This window comes from Acomys minous, assembly GCF_964271855.1.
Source record: "Acomys minous genome assembly, chromosome: 9".
NCBI lineage: Eukaryota > Metazoa > Chordata > Mammalia > Rodentia > Muridae > Acomys > Acomys minous.
Window position 1 is genome coordinate 15032973 of NC_140490.1, and position 26290 is coordinate 15059262.

General features: G+C 42.3%; 1 protein-coding gene across 7 annotated transcripts in view; it reads left to right on the forward strand.

Moving 5' to 3' along the window:
- The first annotated feature begins 614 nt into the window (after positions 1-614).
- The window catches only part of BMPR1A (bone morphogenetic protein receptor type 1A), a 93071-nt gene continuing 67395 nt past the window's right edge, over positions 615-26290 (forward strand). For 3 of the 7 annotated variants that reach the window (XM_084796835.1, XM_084796834.1, XM_084796837.1), the window contains exons 1-2: positions 1409-1547; positions 2317-2527. The gene's annotated coding sequence lies outside the window, so the exon portion shown is untranslated. Of the gene's footprint in view, positions 753-1406; positions 1548-2316; positions 2528-26290 lie in introns of those variants that run through there. The other 4 variants (XM_084796838.1, XM_084796833.1, XM_084796832.1 and 1 more) reach the window with 4 other exon arrangements.

Here is a 26290-nt window from a genome sequence, read left to right on the forward strand (position 1 = left end):
AAACGTAATTGAAGATAATGGAGGCACTGATGGTTCTAAAGGCAAAAGTGGATAGAAAAGGAAAAGAGACACGAAGAACAGTTTAATCTACTCTGTAAGGGAATTTCAATATTTTCAGCTGAATATGAGGGAATACCTTGGAATCTAAGTTTTGTTTCGTTTCGTTTTTTTTTTCCAAGCCACGATATGTGTGTAGAAACACAAGTGCCTGGGACATTCTCTTCCTTCTTTCTCTCTCTCTCTCTCTTTTTTTTAAACGATTTTCCAAGCTATTAAAAACACTTTCTGAAAAGTGAATTAACCGAATACGATATATTTGTTGAAATACTTACTGAAGAAGTGAGGTATTTAACGTCTGGCTTAAAAGGAGATTATCTTTTCTTTCTTCATACACAGATCACTGAATACTTTTAGCTGCATTTTGCACGCGGAACGAGAGGAAAGTAAGAGATAGTGACAGCTATTTGCATTTTCTAAAAAGGAGGGAACCAGACTGGGGAGGGTATACGAGGTCACTTGGCTGAGCCAAAGGTGGATTGAGAATCGTATTTATAGTCCGCTGACTTCAGTTCAGCCGGCTCCCGCCGCTCCTTATCTTACGCCGGAGGAATTCGCGGGCCGGTAGATCACAGCGGCCCGGCCTCGGGGCCGCGAGACGCGGCTTTCGCTACGTGAGAACCCAAGAACGTGTGCACCTCCACGTTCCTCCCCGCGGGCCAGAAACAGAACCGGGGAGCGGGGGTGGGGCGGAGGTGAGTAATGAATGCAGTGTGGCTACATTTTTTTTTCTTTCTTTGCAACGACAATTACGAACGGGCAACTGATTCCCCCACCGTGGGGGACTCGGTGCCTTCGGAGCAACCCGGGCCGCTTTTCACGTGTAGCGCGAGCTCCGGCTCGTGATGGCGTGTGCCCACGTCGTCTACCTTAGGCAGCCTTGTCCGAGCGGCCCCTCCGTCGCGCGAGTGGCGGCGGCGGCGGCGGCAGCGGCGGCATGTGCGGAGGGGTGGCCCCCCTTCCCTCAGCAACCTGGCGCCCCCGTGCCGGCAGCCAGCCCTCCTTCCCGGCAGAGGGGCGCCGGGCTCCACGGACCCTTCGGGCACTTCCGCCGAGCTCTCGGCTCGGTTCGTGTCCGGGGCGGGGCCGGCGCCCCGGGGCGGGTGCGCGCAGAGCTGGCGGGGGGCCCTTCCCAGTGCGCGCGCGCCGGCGCCTCTCGCCCGGGCCGCCCCTCCCCCCTCCGCGAGCTAGCGTCCTGGGCGGCTGAGGCGGCCGAGATTGGAATCTGCTCGCCGGCCGCGCGGAGGAGGAGGAGGAGGAGGAGGAGGAGGAGGAGGAGAGGAGGGAGGAGGGAGGAGGGAAGGGCGGGGAGGGAGGTTGGGGCTCCCGCGCGTCGGTCCGCGCGAGACCAGGACTGCACGGCCGCGCGAGGGGCGACCGGGCCCGGGCCGCTGCACGCCGAGGGCGGAGGCCGAGCCGGGCCTCGCCGCCCCGCGGCTGTCCGTGGCCGCCTGCGCCGAGCGCCGGAGGATGAGTTTCTCGGGATCCCGGTGAGTTGGCGGGTCGCGGGGTGCGGGTGCGCCGCGGGAGGCTGGCGAAGTTTTAGGGGCGACGGGGGCCGCGCAGGGAGAGGCCGCGACGCGCCTTAGCGGGGCCTGCGGGAGACCCCCGACCCCGCGGCCCGGCTTCCCGGCGCTCGCCCTTTTGTTCGCATTCCCACCACTCCGAGGACGCTTCTGGAATCCTTAAATGGGAAGGGCCCTGGGCTCCCGCTCCGGAGCTGCGCGCCTGATTACCCCGGCAGGGTCTCGGGTCTGAGCTAGAAAAAGAGAGAACGAAGCCTGTTCGGTGCGGGGATGGAGGCCGGCCAACTGCTCCGCCCGCCCTCCAACTTGGCTGCGGGAAGGCGCCGGGTTTCCCCCTCGGTCTCTGCGAGTTGGTTCACCTGTTGTTCTGCTCGGCCTCCGCTGCCATGTCTGTTGTGATTCTGCATTCGATTTCGGAAAACTTTGTGCTGGATTGCGTGTACATCCCCCCTCCCCTTCCAGACTCCTAGCGGAAAGATTTGGCAAAGAAAAAGAAAAAAGAAAAAAAAAAGAAAAGAAAAGCGTCAGGGAAGAAAAATAAGACGCTGTGTGTTAGCGCCTGGCCTTTTGATTCCGTCGTGGTGTCGATCGTTTTCGTTTGGCTAAAGGATTTCAGGCTTTCTTTTTAAAACAGTCTACAAACTATTCTGAGTACACGATGCGAATTTAGCACCTGTGTCACGTCATTTACTTCTTAAGATAACCCTGGTTATTGTATTCTTTGTCGTTTTAGAGGAGGAAACCGAGACACAGAGGTTAAATAACTTAGATAAATTGAGCTGGGATTGGACCCAGGGACGTCGTAGTCAAGAGTATGGCCTCCTTACAGAGCAAATTGTGCAAAGACTTAGAAGCGTTTTCTAGTGATGCATGATTTGTTGCTTGAGTTGTAAACAACTTGTGTTGGCTCGTGAGGGGAGTTAAACTTCGAGATAAAATAAAAGGTAACTTAATGCTTATCGTTATTCTCAGTTGAACTAAAAGACGTTGTACCAAAATTATGTTAGCTTTTTAAGGCCAAAACTAAAATGTGAACACTTCTGTAGGAACTCGGAGTTTATGGAGAGCAAGCTTAAATTTGGGATGCGTTTTTAATTGAACTTACATTCCGTTGTTTTTTCCTCCCACCCCCTTCTCGGTGGACCCCCTTTTCAAACCTTTTTAGCTGTCTTCACTTCTCTCCACCCTTTGAGAGTGAAGCAGTAGCTGGGCGCTCTTTGCTTTGGACTCCTTCACCCCAGCTGCTTTCCTTTTCGAGGACCCCATCTGCTTTACTCGTTAAGGCTTCGATTCATCTCCCTTTCTTACGGATTGGAGCATGAATTATTCCTTCTGCTGTCTTGTTTCGGTTTTCGTTGTTATTTTGACATAGAGCTCGGTTTCAATATATAGCTCAGGCTGGCCTTGAACTGACCATATAGACCAGGCTGGGGCTTTGGTTTTTTTTTTTTAAGTATACATGTACTTTTAGGATCCTTCAATTTACAAAAACTTTTCTATAGTTTTGCTTTTCTCTCAAGCTGCCTTATATTTTCTTTTCAAAACATTTAACACTTTGGATTTTTTTTTCTTAGAAAAGTAATAATACATAGTCATTAAAGGGAAATTGCAAAATAGAGTAAAATTGAAGTAAAATGAAAATACAGTTACCCATAATCCCTCCTGTAGAGACTGCCAGGAGAAGACGTATTTTCTTCTCTGGACTCTAGTGACCATCCATCGACTGAACTCCTCCTTATCGACAGGATTTCACATTCACAAAGAACTGTAGCCTGTTCAGATCTAAACAGTGTTCTGAGGCCTGACGTTTTTTGCTGGGGATGCCCTCCACAACTCCACTACATCCCGGCGGGATTTTACTTTATCCTTGTTGTATCCTCATCTGCACGTTTGTTTCATTGGAAGAATAGCTACTGTGTTCTGACACCAAGGGTGGGGGACTACCACACGTATTGTCCCTATACTCGGGGAACTAGTGGGGGAGACATGTGGAAGAATGAGTTCTGTATAATTAAGTGTAATTGTGATGATAATTAAAGTGTAGGGTATTATAAAAGCTTAAAATGGAGACCTGACCTGGTGCTATGTTGCTGAGAAAATCTAGGAAGAGCTCCCGAAAAATGTTACTTTGTGTTCTGACAAAATTGTGAAGGGAGAAGAAAGAATTAGGTGAAAGGGGGCTTCTGTGACATGGTGGCTTTATGCTTTTTTTTTTGGGGGGGGCCCTGTTCTTCCTCCTTTCTTTTAGTTTTATTCTAAGTGTTCTCCAGGTTTCACTTTTCACATCACTTAAAAAAAAAGTTTCTAAGTCCCTTGAATGATTACATTCCTTTCTGTGTGTGTGTGCGCTGCCATAGCACCTCGTGGAGGTCAGAGGGCAGCTTGCCAGCGTCTTTCCTTACCATGCGGCCCTGGGTTCTAGTTCGAGTCCTCAGGCTTGGTTGGTGGCAGGACCTTTACCTGCTGAGCCTTCTGATTGGTCCTCTTGTGGATTCTTGTTCAGATTTTTCCATCTGGTTATTTCTCAAATCCTGGCTTCCTTCTGAATCTGAGGCCTTCGGGTTGCTGTATGTAAAAAACCATATCTGGTTATCTAGTTCAGACCTGCTCTTTCCTGGTGGTTGGCTTATGATACTACCTGTGCCTGCTAAGAGAGTGAGCCCAGATCTTTCCCCACTTCTTCCTATCTGCTCTGTAGCCAACATCTACAGATACCGCTTTCTTTCCTGATACTGTCATTCTTCTCTGTATTCCTTTGTATCCAACTCTGATACAAGTCTTAGTTTGTGTTGGGGTTGGGATTATAATGGCTGTAGAGTAATAGGGTAGCTTTCCTTCTTGCTGCCTTTTCAGGAACAGTTTGGACTGGGTTATTATCCTTGAATGGCTGGCGTATTAGTATAAGAACATTTGGACCTAGATCTTTCTTTTCTTTTCTTTTCTTTTTTTAAACCCACAAGCTTTACTATGTATACAGTGTTCTGCCTGCATGTAACACCTAACACATGGGAAGAGGGCTCCCAGATCTCATTACAGATGGTTGTGAGCCACCATGTGGTTGCTGGGAATTGAACTCAGGACTTTTGGCAGAGCAGCCAGTGCTCTTAACCTCTGAGCCATCTCTCCAGCCCTGGACTTAGATCTTTTTTTTTTCTTCTTCTGGAAAATACTTGCAATTTATTTAATAACTTGGTTTGTGTAAAATTTCTATTTCTTGTGTGAATCTTAGAGTGTCATAGTTTTAGATATTTATTTTTAGTTGTGTGTGTGCATGTCTCCATGTGGGTACATGTGTGCTGGTGAATGTGGGTGTTCAGGGAGGCCAGAGGAGGGTGTTGGGTTCCTAGGAGCTGGAGTTAGAGGCAGTTGTGAGCCACTCAAAGTCGGTCCTGGGAAGCAAACTCGGGTCCTATACAAGAGCAGCAAGAGCTCTTATCTGCTGAGCCATCACTTTGCCCTGGGTTTCATATTTTTTCTCCAGGAATTTATTTCTTGGGTTTCAGAAATATTTTTTGAATTAAAAATATCTTTATTAATTCAAGAATTTCATAGTGTATTTGGTTATATTCATCCCTCCAAACTCCCAGATCCATCTTCCACCTTCATTTCCCTATCCATCCAACTTTGAATTTTCTTTTTTTTGAAAATTTTTTTTGTTTTGTTTCTGTTTCTGGTTTTTGTTTTTGTTTTTGTTTTTTTTGAGACAGGGTTTCTCTATGTAGTTCTGGCTGTCCTTGAACTTGCTCTGTAGACCAGTGTAGCCTTAAACTCAGAGATGCCTTTGTCTCTGGAATGCTGGGACTAAAGATGTGTGCCACCACTGCACAGCTAAGCTTTTTTTTTTTGGTTTTTTGAGACAGAGTTTCTCTGTGTGCTTAGTAGACCATACTGGCTTCAAACTCACAGAGATACCCCTGTCTCTGTCTTCCAAGTGCTCGGATTAAAGGTGTGCTCCAATACCACCCAGCCGCCTAGACATTTTTAAAGAAATAAACTCATCGTTTAATTTGTGTTGCTCAGCTACCCTTGGGAGTCAGGCCTGCTGTGAAGTATGGTCAGCCTCCCAGGGACTACACCGTTAAAGAAAACTGACTCCCTCTCCCAGCAGCTGTCAAATCCTAATAGTAGTAAGCCGGGTGGTGGTGCATGCATTGAATTCCAGCAAGGAGGCAGAGGCAGGCAGGTCTCTATGAGCTCAAGTCCAGCCTGGTCTACAGAGTGAGTTCCAGGGGAGCCAAGGCTACACAGAGATACCCTGTCTCAAAAAAAAATAAAAAAAATAAAAAAAAAAGTCAATCGCCCCTCAGCTACTGTTGGGATTTCATGTCTACTCCTCTACTTCCATGCTGGGATTTTGAATTTGTTCAGGTCTTGTGTGTGCTGTCACAGCCACTGTGAGTTTCTGTGTGCAATGCTCTGCTGTGTCCTTGAAGTGTCCACAACCCTTGGCTCTTACAGTCTTCCTGTTCACCCCTCTTACCTTTTCCTGAAGGGTAGGATATGTTGGTTCCATTTAGTGTTTAGCCCTCCCGTCTTTTCTCTGCACATTGCCAGGTGAGGGGCTCTGTGTTAATTGCTCTCTAATGCAAGAAGCCTCTCTGATGATTGAGAGATGGCACTGATCTCTGGTATAGCAATAAATCACTAGGAGACAGTTTAGTACTATGTCTACTTAGCAAGTATTGGTAGTAAGTTCTCCCCTGGGGCCCACAATTTCTTGGCTCTTACCAGTGCTGGGTGTGGATTCCATGTCATGACCAAATAAATAAAATATTTTGAGTTTATTTGGTTTTCATGTAGTTTCCCCTACCTCTTTAGTTTCTACTATATTTCTTTCTTTTCCTGTTGAGTCTGTCATTGGTGGAATTCCATGGTAAAGGAGCATCTACTGTATGTTATTCTTTTGTTGTTAAGGGACAGGGTCTTGTACTGCCCAGGCTGGACTCAAGGTCCTGGGAATCCAGCTGCCTGCTGTCATACCTAGCTTGTACTTAGTTTTGCAAAGTAAACTTTAAGCCAGGTATAATGGTGCACACTTAGAAGCTCAGCACTTGGGAGATGGAGGCAGAGGGGGATCAGGAATTCAAGACCAGCCTGGGCTACACAATACTGTTAAAAATCCAAAACCAATACAAAATAAGTAAACATAAGAATCTCTTTGGAGATTTTTAAAAATGAAATGGTCAGCGGGCTTCTTTAATCCTAGCACTCCGGGAGGCAGGGGCATGCTGATCTCTGGGAGTTCAAGGCCAGCCTGGTGTACAAAGCAAGTGCAGGACAGCCAGGGTTATACAGAAAACCCTTTCTCGGAAAAACTGAAAAAAGAAAAAAAAATACACTTATGTATATAAATAAATAATTGGGCCTCTGCTTGCTCCCAACAATCTGGAGGCTCAGGTAGGAGAATTGGGAGTTTGAGGTCATTCTGAGTTGCATTGCAATACACTCTGTTAAGCTCTCAGCCCTCCACCTAGCAATATGCGAACAGATCTTTTATTTATTTACATTTTACTTTTTAACTTAAGAACACTAGCAAGGGGCTTAAGGAAATTGATAGCCAGTGGACTTCATCTCAGCTTGGGCTTAGTGGATCCCTGAATCAGGTTCATCTGGGCCGTTACGTATAAAACTAATGAATATAAATTGGATACTCACTGAAATTATTTTTGAGTGTCTTACTTTCTCTGATGTTGGGGGCGTTATTGCTCTTCCTTTTATACAGCTCATGAACCTCGTTTTCTTTACTTTCTGGGGGCGGGTGGTTTTGAGACAGGGTCTTTCTGTGTAGCCTTGGCTGTCCCAGACTCACTCTGTAGACCATGCTGGCCTCAGACTCACAGTGATCCGTCTGCCTCTGCCTCCCGAGTGCTGGTTTTAAAGGCGTGCGCCACCACGCCCCGCGTGTAAGCCCTGGTGCTTAACTCCTCCTCTGGCTGCAGTGTGATGATCTGAGGAGGCTGCGGTGTGCCCGGTGCAGGAGAAGAAGCTTTGCTTTGCCTTCGGGAGACCAATTACTCACTGAAAAATTAGTTTGAGGAAAGGAAGACCTGAAGACCCTGGAACTTGGAAGGAGGCGTTAATGACCTGGCCAGTGGAAGAGAATTATGGCAAGACTTGGGTAACCAGGTACAGATGAGAAAGGATGGCTTTGCTTAGCACGGACACCTAGGTTTCCAGCTGGGGAAGCAGAGTGATTCTAGTTCATGACTGAGATGAAAGAATGTGGAAGGAGGGCTGGTCTGTAGAAAAAAATACCGTATTTTTTGAGTTCGTTGGTTGGTTGGTTGTGTGCGTGTGTGGGTACATGTGTGGAGGTTACGGGGGCACCTTGTGGGAGTCAGTTCTCTCTGCCATGTGGGATCTGGGTATTGAACGTCCTTGGACAGGCTTGGTGGCAAGTGCCTTTACCCCCTGGACCATCTCACCAGCCCCAGTTAGTGAATTTTTTATCTTAAAGAGGTTAAAACAGCCCTTAAACAACCACATAGAGGTTTCAGGGCTGAGGCTGCAGTCAGTGGTACAGTGCATACTCGTGTAGGTGGGAAATCCTGGGTCAGTCTCTGGCACCAGAGGTATTTTTTTTAAAGGCGTTTTTTACAATTTTCTATATGGATCTGGAATTTCACAGAGGTTTGGGCTAGAGGAAGACAATTTGGAGTGATTATCATATAGATTGTATGTTTTGACAGCATGATTGATTGGGTGGTTCTCAAAGGTGACTTGCTTGCAGTTTGACTAGCCCAATGTATATTAACTTTAAGGGAAGAAAAACTATACCTCAACTAGTAGTGTGACAGGATCTGTTGATTAATTGGGGTTCTGTCTTCTCTGTTCCTCACATTTTGGGGTTCATTTTTTGGCCAGTGCATTTATCTGGCAGAAGAGGGCCCTGGTAACTAACTCCAGGCTTACCTGGACCTGGTTGCTGTGGATTCAGGAGGAGAAAGGAGACCTTTCCTAGTTGCCTTAATCTGTCTCTTGCAGAGGTGCTTATGCATGTACGCAAAGGATGGACATCATTGGTGTCTGGCCCTTCTGAGGTGCCCACTTGAGCACCGAGAGCTTTTAAACTCCACCAGTAGTGGTCTTTCTAGAACCACATAGGATTGGCAGATGGTAGTTTTCACAAAGATGGCTCTGGATCAGTAAGGCTAACCATGTTCGTTCTTAGCCTTATAAAGGTAGTTCTTTTAGAATCTGAAGAAAAACACACAAAATAACTTTGGAGCAATTTCATGGCTCTTCCCAAGCTTCCTGGTATATTCAGCAAAGATCTCAAGCAGTAGCAACTTAGCCCCTGGGTAGAGAAGACCGCCAGTAGTTAGGTTAAGATCTGCACAGGAGAGCGTTTAGGGGTCTTACATGGTGTATGACGAGGACACCTGGTTTGCCTAGAACACAAGGGTGTAGACTGTGGCGTGTAGAGTGAGAGGGAGGATGTTTGTGAGATGTTCAGCAGTTTTAAAAAGCAAACATTTTTGTTTACTTTTTAAAAATTTTGAGAGCAATATATCTAGTATGGATAATTTAGGAACTATAAAAAACTACCCCCAAAACATTAAGAGTGGTGACTTTGAGTTTCCAGTTTAATGGGAATGCCTAGTACTGTCTCTCGTGCACAGTAGCTCTGCAGTCTATGACAGCACACCAACCTACCGGAATCTGTTGGTTTCTCGTCTTGAAAGTGAAAGAGAACATGTGAACTTTGAGAATATTTTTTTTTTATTGCAGAGAAAGAGAGGAGAGGGCTCATCTTAGTGAGAATCTGGGGTCTATGCTAGAGAGAGCTTACTCCTACAAGTTTCCTCATATCCCCTCTAGTAAATAAATGTAGTAACAACAACAAAAAAAATTAAAGGAAGAAAAAATATCCATGACTTCAGTGCAGAGCGGTTAGATGCTGATATTGCAGGTCATATTATTGATGGCATTGCTGGGGTTCTGACTTGCCAGAAAAACCACTCTTTTAACCTTGGCAGTGTTGTAGGCTTGTGACCAGTGGTGTTATCTTGGTAAAGAAAAAGAGCACTTACTTATTACTGAAATAGTTTTACTCATCATTTGTGCTCATTTAAGTATTTTTCTCTGGTTTCTCATTAGCTTGCAAGCTAACACATCTGAGATTACCTTTCTCTGGCCCAGTCTGCTTTCCTTCCATGTTCGCGTCCTACTACTTCGTTGTTAGCCTAAGTCACCTAAATATATATTTCTAGATTTGAGCTCCAAACCTTCGGATCTGTATTGACTACTGCAGTACCCCCTACTACATGTGGCTGTTAGACATTTGAAATGTGCCTTGTCTGAATTACAAAGTGTAAATTAAATTACATACCAGCTATTTTAATAGTGCAAAAAAATGTGAAATTCCTTGTGCTTTCAAAATGAGCCCATATTGAAATACTATTTTGGATACACTGGACTAAAGAAATTAGTATTTAGTGGGGTTTTGGTGGTTGTTTTGGTTTTTGAGGCAAAGTCTATATTGCTCACAACACCCCTGAACTCACAGGCCTCTTGCCTCAGCTTCCTGAATGCTGAGATTACAGTTATATGCTATTGCACTTGGCTCTTTTTTTTTTTAAAGCCCCCCCCCCATTAGCAGAAGTTACACGTCTTTGCTTAAGATTAAATAGGGTTTAAAAAAAAAAAGGATTAAGTAGGGTAACATAATGAGACTATTCTGTAATCAATCTTTCCTCACCTCTCATTACTGCTGATACAGGCATTGTCTTCATTTTTTCTGTTATTTTCCTTCTCTATCCAACAATGGGCCATTTTTTTTAAACCTTCTGTCTCCATTAACTATATGTGGGTACTTATTTTATGTCAATGTATTTTGATTTCTATTCTTTTATAATAATTGGTATTCCATTTTGTGACTATACTTGCATTTTACTTGCTTTTGGGATGGCCTTGCTATATAGCAGTGGCTGGGCTTGTATTTGACCTCCAACAAGTTGCTATCTTCCAGTCTCTGCGTGCTGTGCAATATGATTACATGCAGGTGGTCACCATTGTGCCCGGTTTACCAATCCAGTATTGATAATGGTAAAATTGTTTCCAGTTTTTTCTCCTGTATTATAAATAATGTTGTCTTACTCTGTGAGACTATTTTGTAGGATAAGTTCTTACAAATGCTTCTACTATAAGAGAAACTGTGCAAACTTTCTATAAAGTACCTACTTGCCCTGTCAGATCTGCAGAATTTACATCCCAGCTGCGCGTGTGTGTGTGTGCGTGTGCGTGTGCGTGTGTGTGTGTGTGTTCTTCCCCACAGCAAGTCTCAGTGTTTTACTTTCTAATCTGCTATCTGAAAAAACTCCTCCTGCTACAAAACCCCTTGGCTGTTCTGAGAGTTAGCTTACGCTCTGAATTTGTCATAAGCTTCTTGGTGGATCAGTTTTGTCCTGAAATATTTTGTATAGCTAACAGTATAAATGAAATAACTTGTATAAAGAAAGCACACATATATTTGTGTCCGTTAATGGCAGTAGGCCCTAAAATATGCTTCCGTGTCATAAAAATGATTTTGACCTAAAGACATTTGCAAGTGGAATTTTATCCTGACCTCCTTACCTGCCTGAAGCAGAGCTTACCCAAAAAAAAAAAACCAAAAAACAAAAAACAAAAAACAAAAAAAAACCCAAAACTCGCTCGTGCTAAGGTCTTGAAGCTCCTCCGGGGACCTGAGTTGTCATAAAGCTCTTCCTTTTGGAATTTTGAAACCGGGGAAGAGTGGGTCGTCGGAGAGAGAATTTGTCACCACACATGAGCAAACAAATTGAGTCACCACTTACTGTTCCTAGGAGTTACTTGTCTTTATGCTCTTCCTGTCACTTGGGCTACCTTGGTAAGATGTATCTCTCGCTCCAGATTCTAATGACAGTGGTGTGTGTGAGTTTAATGCTTAACCTCTACTGGCTGAGCCTAAAGAAAGTGGAGGAAAAACCTTCAGTTATGGCCAAACTCACTCTGAGCCCCAGCATGTGAGCAAAGTGCAGTTTCTCAAAAAATACTTTAAATTAAAACAATTTAAGCATGGGTAAAATTGCTTTAAACTGAGTTTTCTAAAGCCTGTTCTCGAAAACTAAAGATTTATTAAGTGAGGTTGAGTGTTCTACTAGATGCACTTCTCCACACACCTCTCCCAAATGTGCGTGAAGTCTGTGGCTGTAATGCTGTGTTTTAAATGAAGTGGCATAATGACTCAGCTCTAGTTGTGTTAAGTCTTTGTTCTTCTTATGTTTATTTTCTTTATCAATTTGACTGAAAGAGTAAATGGTTTGTCCCAGTAATTTTTTTTTTTTTTTTTTTTTTTTTTGGTTTTTCGAGACAAGGTTTCTCTGTGTAGCCCTGGCTGTCCTGGACTCGCTTTGTAGACCAAGCTGGCCTCGAACTCACAGCCATCCTCCTGCCTCTGCCTCCCGAGTGCTGGGATTAAAGACATGCCACCATGCCCTGCTTGTCCCAGTTCTATAGCTACATCATTGAGTCATTTATGTTAAATTTCTTTTAGATTTTATTTTATTTTTTGTGTGTGTGTATGTGTGTGTGTACACACATGTACGTCTGTGCCATGTGTATGCACTGCTCACAGAGGCCTTAAGAGGGTGTCATCCCTTGGGTCCAGAGTTATGGAGCCTTGTGACCTGGCATGTGGCTGTTGGAAATTGAACTCCAGTCCCCTGAAGAGCAGTGAATGCTCTTACTGAGCCGCCTATCTATCAGCCCCCCACCCGCCCTTTTTAAAGCCTGGAACTTGCTATATGGACCAGGCTGGTCTTGAACTCACAAAGATATGCCCACTTCTCCCTCTTGAGTGCTGGGATTAAAGATTTGTACTACCAAGTAAACTGTGGCTGATTTCCTTAATCCCAGCACTTGGGAGGCAGAGGCAGGTGTATCTCTGAGTTCAAAGCCAGCCTGGTCTACAGATTGAGTTTCAGGACAGGCAGAGAGGGCTACACAGAGAAACCTTATCTCAAAAGAACCAGAAATTAAAAACAAAATGCAAATAAAAAATAGAAATCAGTTAATCCTGATAATGATTACAGTGATTTTTCATTAATTTGGATGCTCAGAAACTAAAATTAATCAAGTGTTGGCTTATTTATATGTTTATTTATTTTTATTTTATGGATATGGGTGTTTTGCCTGCATGTATGTCTGTATACTAAATGTGTGCCTGGTGATCCTGAAGTCCAGAAGAAAGTGTCAGATCCCTTGGAGCTAGAGTTACTGACCATTGTGACTTGCCAGATAGATGCTGGGAATTGAATCTAGTTTTTTTTTTTTTAAAGCAGCTGGTGCTCTTAACCTCTGCGCCCCTGTGCTTAGTCATTTATGTTTATTGTGCTGTGCACTTTATACTTTGCTTACTAGGTCTAGTACCTTCAGCTCAAGATTTAAAACTCTTTAAGTGAGAAGAGTAATAGTTCTCAGTGGGCAAGATTGGGACAATTACGTTACCTTTATATAGCAGCTTGACAAATGTTAGTGAAGATGAGTATTTATCAGGAAAATAACTTGGGTAAAGTTTTTTGAATTTTTAAAATAAAATTATTTTTTATTATTTTTAATTGTGTGTATACTTGTGTGAGTATGCCCACATGAATCCAGGTGCCTGTGGTGGTCTCAGATCCCCCTGTAGCTGGAGCTACATGTAATTGTGAGCTGCCTGATGTGGGTGCTAGGGATTGAACTCAGGTTCTTGGCAAGAGCTGTACTTGCTCTTGAATGCTACTGAGCCATCCTTTTTTTTTTTTTTTTTTTAAGATTTATTTATTATTTATATAGTATTCTGCATGCATGTGGTTGTGAGCCACCATGTGGTTGCTGGGAATTGAACTCTAGACCTCTGGAAGAGCGGACAGTGCTCTTAACCTCTGAGCTATCTCTGTAGCCCCTCCCCCTAAAAAAAAAAGGTTATTATTATTTATACAGTGCTCTGCCTGCATGTACACCTGCATGCCAGAAGAGGGTATCAGATCACATTATAGATGGTTATGAGTCACCATGTGGTTGCTGGGAATTGAACTCAGGACCTCTGGAGGAGCAGTGCCCTTAACCTCTGAGCCATCTCTCCAGCCCTTCCTGAGCCATCTTTTCAGCTCCTAAAGTTTTATTTATTTTGTTTTTTTCAAGGAAGGGTTTCTATGTGTAGCCTTGGGTGTCCTGGACTTACTTTGTGACCAGGCTGGCCTCACTGCCTCACAGAGTGCTGGGATTACAGGTATGTGCCACCATGCCCGGGTCAGTTTTCCTTATTTTAAAGATTTTTCATACAATGTATTTTTGTTATATTACTTACTCTAAATCCCAGACCCTTCTCCCCTACCTATTCCACTTCATATTCTTTCTCTTAAAAATAAAATCACACACATAAACCCCAAAGCAAAGAAACAAACAACAAAAATGGAGTCATTTTGTGTTGAGCAACCATTCCTAATCATGAGGCCTGCCTTGAAGTATATAATTAATATACCCAGTGTCATGCCATTGAAGAAAACTGACTTTCACTCTCCTGGCCACTCTAAATTGCAGATAGCTTCTTAGTTAGGGGTAAGATTCTGTGCCCACTTTGCCTTCTCTCTCCATGCTGAGAGTTTTATTTAGTTTGAACTTGTGTAGGTCTTGTGCTTTCTGTCATAGTAACCGAGTTCATATATGCATCAGTCCTGTTGTTGCTGGAAAATGCAGTTTTCTTGGAGTAGTCCACTTTCCCTGGCTCTTAAATCATTCTGCCTGCTTGTCTGCATATATTCCTGAGCTTGAGGGGAGGAGTGTAATACGGAGCCATTTAGGCCTGAGTGCTTCAAAGTCTCTCACTCTCTTCACATTGGTTGTTAGTCTGTGTTAGTGCAAGAAGCAGCTTCTCTGATGAGGGGTCAGCACTGATCTATGGATATAGCAAAACATCAATAGGAGTCCTTCTATTGGTATGATCAGTTAGCAAAATGATTATAGTAGGTGTTCCTCTGGGGCCTGTGTCCTATCTAAGATTCTTGGTCTCGTTAGCAGTGTCAGGTATAGATTCTATCAAATGGATTAGGCTTAAATCCAGTCAAAAGGTAGTTGGTTACTCATGTAACATTTGAGCTACTCTTGCCCCAGTGTGTTTATTTTGAGGCAGGCTGATACTGTAGTTTGTAGGGTTTGTAACTGGGTGAGACTGATGGTTACTTTTCTCCTTCAGTAGCATGTGTAGTACCTTTGAGCACCCTTGAGCACTGTTCAGTAGGAGGGAAGCTTCCGGTTGAGTACTAGCTCTATTTCTTCATGTTTGATGACATATGTAGTGTTTTCTGCAATAGGGTCTTATTGTCAGGTTGTGGAGGGGCCCCTTTTAGCTACCCACTCAGAACGCTGTAACCCACCCCTGATCCTGGGAGTTTTGTTTGATAGCACTTGATGTCTAGTTGGGGCATTCTCTCCCCGTTATCTGATAAGTAACTCCATTTAAAAATCATTTATATATCTGTTATGTATGTATGTAGGTACGTATACATGTATCTATGTATGTGAGCGTCTACAGTAGTATGTTTCCATGAAAAAGTTTAATTTAAAAAGCAAATCTGGTCAGGTGTTGTAGCATACTTTCTTAATCCCAGTACTTGGGAAGCAGAAGCAGGTGGATCACAAATTCAAGGGCAGCCGTTCCATACAACAAGTTCAAGGCCTGTAATTTGAATATATTACTTAAATAAAAATTTAAAACAAACAAAAAACCAAGTTTAAGGCCAGCCAGAGCTGCATGTTAGACCTTGTCTTAAAAAAAAAACAACAAACTGAATTGATGCATATGCAGACTACTTAAAAATTAAATCTATGGCCAGGCATGGTGGCGCACGCCTTTGATCCCAGCACTCAGGAGACAGAGGCAGGCAGATAGCTTTGAGTTTGAGGCCAGCCTGGTCTACAAACTGAGTCTAGGGCAGCCATGGCTACACAGAGAAACCCTGTCTCAAAAAACCAAAACAAAAAAGAAAAAACAAACAAACAAAAAAACACAAAACAAAACAAAAAACAAAAAAACCCTAATTCTTTTAAAAGTAGAAACTGCTTTTGCTTACATTATCGATGATAGTCACATTTGTTTTTGCCGTTGCTAATATTTTGTTAGTACTGGCAAGTGACATAAAAGATTATTTCTTTTCCTGTTTGTAAATTGAGTTTCTGAGGTTAATGAAGGTTAAGTATCTCACCAAGGTCAAACAAGCATTTGTTAAAGGTAGACAGAGTCACAAGCCTGGAGAGAATACTCAGGGCCTTTTAAATCCCTGGTTGCTCTTTCAGAGGACCTGGGCTTGATTCCCAGCACTCACATGGTGACTTACAATTGGCTGTAATTCCAGTTTCAGGAGATCTGACACCTTCCTCTGGCCTCTTCAAGAACCAGGCATACACATGGTATACAGACATAGATGCAGGCCGACATTCATATACATACAATTATTTTTTTTATAATTGAAAGAAAAGTAAATTGAATCAGTCTTTACCTTTTATCCCAGAGTGGATGAGTAGGCTCAAAGATAAGTATAAGGTGAAGTCAGGGATTGTATGCTTGGAAGAAAACCTGTCACCTGGTAGCCAGCATGCTTTCTGTGGTTTAAGATGTGGTGCAGTTGGGTAAGAGGCTGGGAGTGGTGGAATGGTGCACACCAGTTACTCAGGAGGGGAGCACTGTAGTTTTTTGCTCATTTCTCCTGCCTGTGAGTATCCTTTCCTTGAGCTGAGTGTGAGGAGATCCAAGAATACCTCTTTGGGATGTTAAGAAAACTGGTAAAAAAAAAAAATGGAACTGGGCATCTCATTACCTGTGTGATACTGTACAGCTGACTGGCATTTCTCTGCCTGTTTGAGCAAGGTCTAGACAGCGAGGACGGTCAGCATGGCCAGAGAGGTGCAGTGGATCAGCAAGTACATACTTGTTTTGAGTTTCTGTTCAGGTGAACATTGCAGAATGAATCCAGCGTTCTCATGAACCTTAGCTCTGCTGGAGAAGGGAGCAAAAGTAGTAAGAGAGGGTGAGTAGAAGTGGTTCTGTTTATTATTTATTGAAAAGGGCAGGGACTTGAATTGAGAGCCTCACACATACTAGGCTAGCAATCCATTGACCTGTGTTCCCAGTTCATGGAAGTACTCTATGTGGTGAAACAGGCAGTGAGAAGGGACTCCCCATTTTCTCAGCTATCAAAGAGTTCTGTTTGATTCCCAGAAGAAAAACTGTGATACAGTACGGTTAGGGCCAATCAGGGGGAGAGGCAGCAACTACAGACAGCTAACGGCTTAAGTGCTCAGTATTGGTCTCCTCACTCTCCCTTGTGAGTCCAGACCAAATTCTTCCAGATGAGCTCCCACAGACCATAGCCAAACCTGAACTTGGGGCTAATTGGAACATGAAAAACTACAAATTTAAAGAGTGTATAAGGAACAGAGGTACCACTTGAAATAGTGTTTGCCTGACACACATAGGGCTCTGGATTTCTTCTCCAGCACTGCAAAAACAAACACAGAAAACTTAAGTAAATTGGGCTGGGTTAGATATTAATAACCAAAAGCCACTGGGAAACTAGAACTCTTCCAGTGTATCTTGAGATAGAAAGGGAGATTTGGCTAGGAACGGTTGGGTGAGGACCAGAGCAAAATATTGAGTTAATACCAGACTTGGTTAAATCGCGTAGCTGTCATCTTAGGGTCCTACTAAAGACCCTTGTTCTCCAAATTCCATTCTCTTCTCTGTATGAAGCTATTGCCATTCACAATCTTTTGGTCTTGGCAGTGGTGTTTCTAAATGTGTTCTGATTCTCTATATAGTCTTAGCATGAAATGTATTTTCATTTTGTTTCAGTTTCATAAGGTATACATATAATTCTTTCATATAGGGTATTAAGTCAAATGTGGAATTGTATATCAAGTCTTAGAAACATTAAATAAGTACAAATTTAATATTTTATGTAATTTTTTTGGCAGTGTTTGAGATTGAATCCTCTTTTTTTTTTTTTTTTTTTTTGATGCTAGGTAAGTGCTGTGCCACTAATATGCCATTCCTATATTTTTACTTGGTACAGGACATTTTTGGAGTTTATGAAGACTACTTTTCAACCATTATGGAAATGTTTGTGGACTTGATTTTAGAAAATGTAGAATAATGGAATACAAAATTGAAATGTATTAAATAATGCTTAACATTTTCTTACTGTGAGTCAGATCATTTTGAATCCTACATACGAATCTCTTTAAAGCTCACAAGTATCGACGATGCAGTTGCTGTTACCAGTTCCCTTTTCCTTGTGCGGAAACTGAAGGTGCAGAGGTTAGCTAAATCTCCAAGAGCTACACAGTTATAACATGGTAAAGCTAGGATTTAGACCTTTCCTGATTCATTTCAGGGTTCTTGCGCATTCATTTTTTAAATAAGTGTCACATAACAGAAGCTAGTCTTGAACTCATAATCTACCTCTGCCTTCCAAGTTCCAGGTTTTACAAATATGAGCTGCCATGACCACTCTAAAATCTGTGCTTTTTAATGGTTGATTGTTTTTAAAAAATATTTTTATTTTGTATGTATGAGTGTTTTGGCTGCATGTGTGTATGTGCAGTGCATGTATGCCTGGCGCCTACATGCTCAACAGAGGGTATCAGATCCTCTGGAACTAGAGCTGTAGATGGTTGTAAGCTAATTTGTCAGCTACTGTACTTGGATTCAATCTAGGATGCTCTGTGAGGCGAGTATTCTTAACTATTGAGCGCTCTCTCTAGTGCTCCTTATTTTAAGTATGAGTGTGTATCTGTGTGTGTGTCTGTCTGTCTATCTGTCTGTGTCTGTGTACAGATAGGTGCACATTTGTGCAGGTGCCTGAAGAGGGTGTCATATCCCCCAGAGCTGGAGTTAATAGGTGTTTGTGAGCCACCTGACCTGGGTGCTCAGAACTGAATCCTGGTCCTCTAAGAGCAATATATGCTTTTAGAAAAATTTTTCTCAAAACAGGTCTTTGAAAAAGTTGGCTTTTTCTTTAATCCCAGCACTCGGGAGGCAGAGGCAGGTGATTGCTGTGAGTTTGAGGCCAGCCTGGTCCACAAAGCAAGTCCAGGACAGCCAAGGCTACACAGAGAAACCCTGTCTCAAAAAACCAAAAGCAAACAAACAAACAAAAAAGTGTGTGTGTGTGTGTGTTTTGCTTGCATGTATACGTGTATACCACATGTATGCCTTGGTGCCCATAGAGGCCAGAAGGTGGCGTTGGATCTTGTGGGACAGAAGTTAACAGACGGTTGTAAGATGCCATGAGGGTGCTGGGAACCTGAGCCCTCAAGCAGCCAGTGCTTGTAAATACTGAGCCGTCCCTGCAGCCTGCAAAGCAAGTGATGCCAACAGAATAATTGGAAACATGTCGGAAAGCCTTGAGAAAAAGCTAAACTTGCTCATACATACTACTAAAAAATAACATCTGTAAATATTAATGCAGATACTTTTCAGTTGAAATCATTACCTAATGTTGCTCTCATAACTTAAGATTTTGAGTAAATAATAAGGTGCTCTGGATGCTTGAACTTAATGTTAAACTTCAAAGTTAGGGATAGTGTCTAAATACAAAGTTTGAGGATACGACTGTGGGTTGTATGTAGTTATGTCCTCCCCTACATTCTTTTGTTTTGCTTTTTGAGACAGGGTTTCTCTGTGTAGCCCCTGGCTGTCCTGGACCTTATTCTGTAGACCAGGCTGGCCTTGAATTTACAGAGATCCACCTGCCTCTGCCTCCAGAGTGGTGGGATTAAAGGTGTGCGCCTCCACCGAAATGTATAGCCTTCCCCGGCCTCAGTGTGCTCCTGCCTCCACCTCCTTCAGCAACCCTGCCTGCCTGTGTCAGCACAACGGGCCCTCCCATACATTCTCGTTCTTTGTGAGCTCTGTCTTTTAAGTTTTAAAACATGTTAAACTGTTTCAAATCTGACTCTGCGTGCGTGCGTGTGTGTGTGTGTGTGTGTGTGTGTGTGTGTGTTAAAAGTGGATTAAAGTAGAATGAAATGTGGGAAGGTAGACTCTGAACTGAGAGAGGTAAAACCAGATGGTTGGAAAAATCTAGAACCTCTAGCACAAAGAACATACTCCGGACATCTGCTGGGCAGCTGTGCATTCTTTATTCATGAGTTCTGTTGCAAAAATAGCAAGGCACAATTTTTTTAAGAAGAAAAGCATGTCTGAAATACATTGAGTATATATTCATATCATTAACTATGTTGGGTTCATCTTTACCTTCAAATGTATGTTTAATTCATTCTTAAGTGTGCTTTCATTTCCTAAGAGTCATGCAGATTTTTTTTCTAAAAATAGCAGCACTTTTAGGGGATTAAATTTAGATTTCCTGCATGTATTGTCAGCCCTAAGTCAATATCCCATGAGATTATGTATAAGGAGCTTGTCAGTGGTGCTGACATGGGGTGCTGTTGTACACGGCTTTACCCCTCAGGATTCCAGGATGATCTTGGACGTTGGGCCAAGGGTGGCTTATGAGAAAGCATGGAAAAGCTTTAGGTACCCCAGTAGCTAGGAAGAGGTGTAAAAGGTTGTTAGGTGCACTTTTATAGCAGACTTTTTGTTTTTAAATAACACTGTTTTTAAAAATCATGATTTTTACATTATAAAAACTTAAGGAAAAAAAGAAAAAAGAAGCTTCTTATAATTAGACTAGCAAAATCAGACAAAGGCAGCTAAGAGAGAGGGGGATGTCAATTAAAACAGGTATATTAAATCTGTAGACTAAAGTTAGCCCAAGGGTTGAACAGTAATTTTGCATCCAGAAAGCTATAGTATCATTTACACTATATTAATAAGGAAGACAAGTTCAAGACAAGAAAAAGCAGATAAAATTGAGTGTGAGTATTAGCCCTCCTGAGGGAATCCCAACCCCAAGCGTTCGCGCTCTCGCTCTCCCTCCCTCTCTCTCTCTCCCTCCCTCTCTCTCTCTCTCTCTCTCTCACGCACACACACACACACACACACATTCTCATATTCTCTCTCTCTCACTCTCTCTGATTCTCATATTCTCTCTCTCTCACTCAGATTCTCTCTCTTTCTCTCTCAGATTCTCATGTTCTCTCTCTCTCCCTCTCTCTGATTCTATATTCTCTCCTTCCCTCCCTCCCTCCCTCTCTCTCTCTGATTCTCATATTCTCTCTCTTGTCTCTGTTTCTCTCTCTCTCTCTCTTGTCTCTCTCTCTCTCTCTTGTGTCTCTCTCTCTCTCTCTCTCTCTCTCTCTCTCTCTCTCTCTCTCTCTGTTTTTCAAGTCAAGAGGCAATCCTGGAACTAGCTCTGTAGACCAGGCTGGCTTCAAACTCCCAGAGATCCAAGTGGCCTCTGCCTCCACCGTGCTGGGATCAAAAGCATCACCACTATTGTCTGGTAATAAGGGCATATTTAATCCGTTGTTACTAATAGGGGCTTTAGCTATTGGAATATTAGAAACTAAAGAAAAAGGTATAAGGCTGGAGAGATTGCTGAATGATTAATGGCATTTATTGCTCTTGCAGAGGACTCAAGATTTATTCCCTGTGTGCTAGGAGACACACAACTACCTGTAACTCCAGCTTCAGAGGGATTTGACACCTCTGGCCTCCACGGGTACTGAAACACATATATATACATAATTTAAAAACAAATCTTTGCTTTAAAAGTGTGTGTGTGTGCTTGCGCACGTACAATTTTTTTAGGGGGAAGTCAGGAGTGTATAGTATTTATCAGTGTGCTTTGCCAAGCATACAATACAGTCTACCTAAGAAAAGTCTAGATTGTGGGAATAGAAACTGCTAATTAGGTGACTAGAATATAAATATGGTGAATAAGAAGTTTCCTATAGACCAGCAATAGCTAATCTGAGTCTTTCAGCAGTTGCTATATTTGCTACATGTGTTTATTTATCTTTGGCCCTCTGGGCAGTTTCCCATCCCAGGCATGCTTTGAATGGTGAGAAAGCTCTAGAAGATAAAGCTTCCAGTTTCCTGCTTACCTCTACAGAAAAAAAATCCACTGTTGTGAAGGGTTAGTGGCAAACAGAAGTCTGGGTGCATTCTGAGTGCACCTAGAGAGCCAGAAGTACCCACTGGTTGCCCATCTCACTCTGTATTTAAAAAAAAAAAAAAAGTATAATCAGTGTATCACTGAGTTGCTGGAATTGGGAGACTGTAGACCCTACTGTCCTGCCGGAAGAATTCCCAAAAGTATACCAAGAGATGGAAAGAGGATTCCTCCCAGCTCCTAGGAGGCAGAGGCAGGTGAATCTCTCTGGGTTTGAGGCCAACCTGGTCTACAAAGTGAGTTTAGGGCAGCCAGGGCTACACAGAAACCCTGTTGGGGGTGGGCCGGGGCGGGGGAGACACCAAGGGCAAAGTTGGGACAATAGGCAATCTAGTCACACAAAAATATAGACCTCTACTGTATACCATACAGAAAAATGAACTCAAAATAACCTAAAAGCTAAGCCATAAAAAGTCATAGAAGAAAAGCATAGGTAGAAATCTTGGTGGTTTTGGATTAGGCAGTGGTTTCTTAGATATAACATCAGCAACATTGAAAAGTAAATAGAAGTTGGTTATTAAAATTAGATCTTGGTACACCACAGTTACACTATCAAGAGGCTGAAAAGACAAACCACAGAATGGGAAAATTATTGCAAATTATGTATCTAGTGAGGGACTTACACCCAGAATGCATGAAGAACACTGGCCAATAACTCCCTTTAAAACAACCCAGCTTTTAAAAATAGACTGTTAAGTCTCCAAAAGATATTCAAGTGGTCAGTCAGGTCTTAAAAGTATACTCATTAAAGAAGTGCAGATCAGAATGAGAATTACTTCTTGCCTTCTAGGATGTCTATAATTTGAAAGGTGTTAAGTATTGGTAAGGAGTGGGAGAAATGGGAGTCTTTGGACAATGATTTAAGAATGTAAGATGTTCCAGCCGCCTTGGAAAAAGTAGCAATTTCTTTCTTCCTTTTTTTTTCTTTCTTTCTGATCGTTCCTTTCCTTCCCTCTACTTTCTGTTTTGGGTTTTCAAGACAGGGCTTCTCTGTGTATCCCCAGCAATCCTGGAACTTGCCCTATAGAACAGGCTAGTCTTGAACTCAGAGATCCATCTGGTCCCAAGTGCTGGGACTAAAGGTGTGCAGCCAGCAATTAATTCTTTGAAGAAATAAAGAAAAAAGATTAAACATAGAATTGCCATGTAACCCAGCAGTTTCATTTTTAGATATGCACCCAAGAGAATGCAAAACACACTTTAACACAGAAACCTACACATGAGCCATAGGGTTTGATTTTTGAGGCCTGGGCTACATGGGAAAGCTTGTCATGAAACAACAAAAATTGTTCATGGAAGTCCATGACTTCACTCATAACTGCCAAGTAGTGGAAACAGCCTGAATATTCATTATCTAATAAACAATTCCATCTTTCTCTGAGCAATGAAACATTACCTATGAAAAATATCGACTTATGCTATAACATGGACTAACTCTGAACACATCTATGCAGGGACTAGTATGCCGGAGCCTCTGCATTTAACCCCAGCCCCGCTAAAACTGCTTTAGAAGTACATGCCAGACATCCTAGTACTTGGGAGGTAAAAACAGGAGGATCAGAAGTTAAAAGTCTTAATCAGTTTCAAAGCAAGTTCAGGGCTAGCTTAGACTACCCTCCACCTCACCCCCCAAAAGAAGAGCAGAGTGAATAAGTCATTTATAAAAGAACCCCACATCTTAGATGAGTTCATTTATAAGAAATGTTAGGAAAGGCAAATCATTAGAAGGAAAAATAACCTTACTGGGGTGCTGACAGTGGAAAGTTGAGTGGGATTAAAAGTGTGGAAGGATTGTAAACTTTGTCACAGGTGAAAGCACTTTTGGTGGGCTTTGCCCTTGGACACCCCACAGATACTCCCTGAGATTAACCTTGAGATAGACTGGGTGGAGCCATTTTGGGCCTGGAATTCAGGAATCGGACTGGGGGACTCCACCCGGATTATTGTGTTTCTAATCGACCCTCGGATGGGAGGAGGAGACTGGCCCTTGAACGTGAGAGACAGACAGACAGACAGAGAGGACGAGAGGAGGCAGTAGGTTTGGACCAAGTTCAAGTGCAGGTGGATGGGAAAAGGATCAGCGAACAGGCCAGAGACACGCGTAGGGACCTGTCCTGTGGATCGAATACTGAAGGTTCACTCTTGTTTCCCTTTAACCTTTTTTCCCTTTTGTGTAAGATAGTTGGGTTGTATAATAAAGTTTAATTGTTAGGAAACAGAGCCAACATAAGAGTTTTTTGTTTTGATAGGGGTGAAAATGTTCTGGAATTAGTAGTGATCTTTTTGTGCATGTACTTACAGTTATCAAAGGGGAACTTTTATAATATATAAATTTTATATTTCCAAAAATGAAATAAAAACTTTTCAAAGTGAAATAAGAATTTTCAAAGTGGTTGGAGAGATGGCTCAGCAATTAAAGAGTTCAATTCCCAGAACCCACGTGACTGCTCACAGCTGGCTCTAATTCTAGTTCTGGGGTCACAGAGACACATGCAGGCCAAACACCAATGTACATTAAAAAAAAAAAAATCCTCAAAATGGTATTTCCAAATGTTGGTGTTACTGTTAAGAAACGTGTGTGGTCCCAGTCTTTGGCTTGCTTTTAATTAATTTTTTTTTTCTTTTTAACAAAAAGAAAATTTGAAGTCCATTATTCAGAAATAAATTGTTAGCTGCTAAAATATTAAAAATTTGAAGCTGGGGTATAGTTCAGTCAGTGGTGAATGTGAAGGGTTCAGTCTTTGGCAGCAACAACAACAAATATTTATTGGTGAATCATGATAAAATTTCAGCACACAACTCAAGAGATTTTGAAAGTTTTTTCTTTTTTTCCTTTTTGGTTTTTCGAGACAATTTCTCTGTGTAGTCCTGGTTGTCCTGGGACTCACTCTATAGATTTGCTAAACTGCCTCTTAGCAACAATTATTTTAAAAGATAGCTTAAAATAATTTAGAAAGATGCCCATCACATAGAAATATATTTTTAGTGAAAAATCTTTACACTGTTACTAAATTCTGTAAATTTTGTCCCTTAAATCAGTTGTGTACTGCTTATAGTCATAATAATTGAATTCTCTGTAAGTTTCCAATTATTTTATTTATGATGAGAAGTTCTTAAAAATTCCATTTATAAATAAATACTCACTTTGGGTGGTTAGTAAGAGTTTAAAACAATAGAAATTATTTGTGGAACAAATGTCATGTAAAGATGAGTTGAAGGAAGACGAACGTGATGTGAAATTTTAATCTTACAGTAGATCAGTCAAGCCACAGTGATTCGATTATGGTGAGCACATTTAAGAGCTGCTATGGAATTATTGAACTGTCAGTATTTTTAAGATGCTATGAATCACTTTTTAATATTTATCTGACTTACAGAAGAATTTAAGGTCAACAAACATGTTAAGGGGACTAGAGAGATGGTTTTGTCAATAAGATGCCTGCGGCACAAGTTTGAGGACCTAAGTAAAAGAACTTCCATAAAACTCTGGAACAGAGGCTCACGAGATCTCAGCACAGAGGCAGGCGGGCAGGCGGGCAGGCAGATCAATCCCTGGAGTTTAGTGTTCAGCTAGTCTCGCTGAAAAAGAATGTTCAGGGCAGCTGAGAGTCCTTCAAAAGTAAATGAATAAAGGTGGAGAGGCCCTTGAATACTTTCTTACTCAGGTAGCCTGATCTCATTGTTACTTTGTTTTTAAAGTTTCCTTGCTACTTAAAAAAAAAAAAAAGGCAACAATATGGTAAAAGCAGGTAAAATCATGTGTCCCCAAGGCTGACTGCTTCAGTGTGTGGGACCCACATAGTGGAAGGACAGAACAGCTTCCAACAAGTTGTCCTCTGACCTTGATAAGCACACCATGTACTACTTGTGCATATAGTCATAATGAATAGGTAAATAAATAAACAAACGATATAATAAAAGATCTTAAAAATCCAAGTAAAAATAAAAGGCGAGCAATGCAAGAAAGACCTGTTTCTGACCTTAGTCTCTGGCCTCATACTCATGGGCATACAAGTGCATATATGCACCAGCAAGCACAGCGAAGAACACACACACACACACACACACACACACACACACACACACACACACACACACACAATGAGAGGGCTTAGATACACAAATGAAAAAAATTTAAGGACAGTGGTGGTCAAATTTTTGGAATTCTGTTGTTTAGTGGTTGTGTAACCTTAACCTCAGTTTTTCCATCTGTAAAAACAGTGATGGAGCTCACTGAGCTCTCATGAGAATTAAAGTTGGGTAAGAGAAATGACTAGCATGTACTACTCAGTGTCAAGTGAGTTAGTTATACCTGCTGCTTTGTACTTGAGGTAGGAATTAGTCCTGTTCTGCCTGAAGAAGCTAATAGCATAAGTATGGCAGCATAGTAAAAGTGAACCAGTGCCTAAGACTAAGTAGCCCCTTCCTCTTTCTTTTCTCCTCTCTGTTTCCTTCCCACTTCCCTCCCTCTTTTATTCCTTCTCCCTCCTTTCTTTTTTTTTTTTTTTTTTTGGTTTGGTTTGGTTTGGTTTGGTTTGAGATAGGGTTTCTCTGTCCTGGAACTCACTTTGTAGACCAGATTGGCCTTGAACCCAGAGATCTGCCTGCCTCTGCCTCCCAAGTGCTGGGATT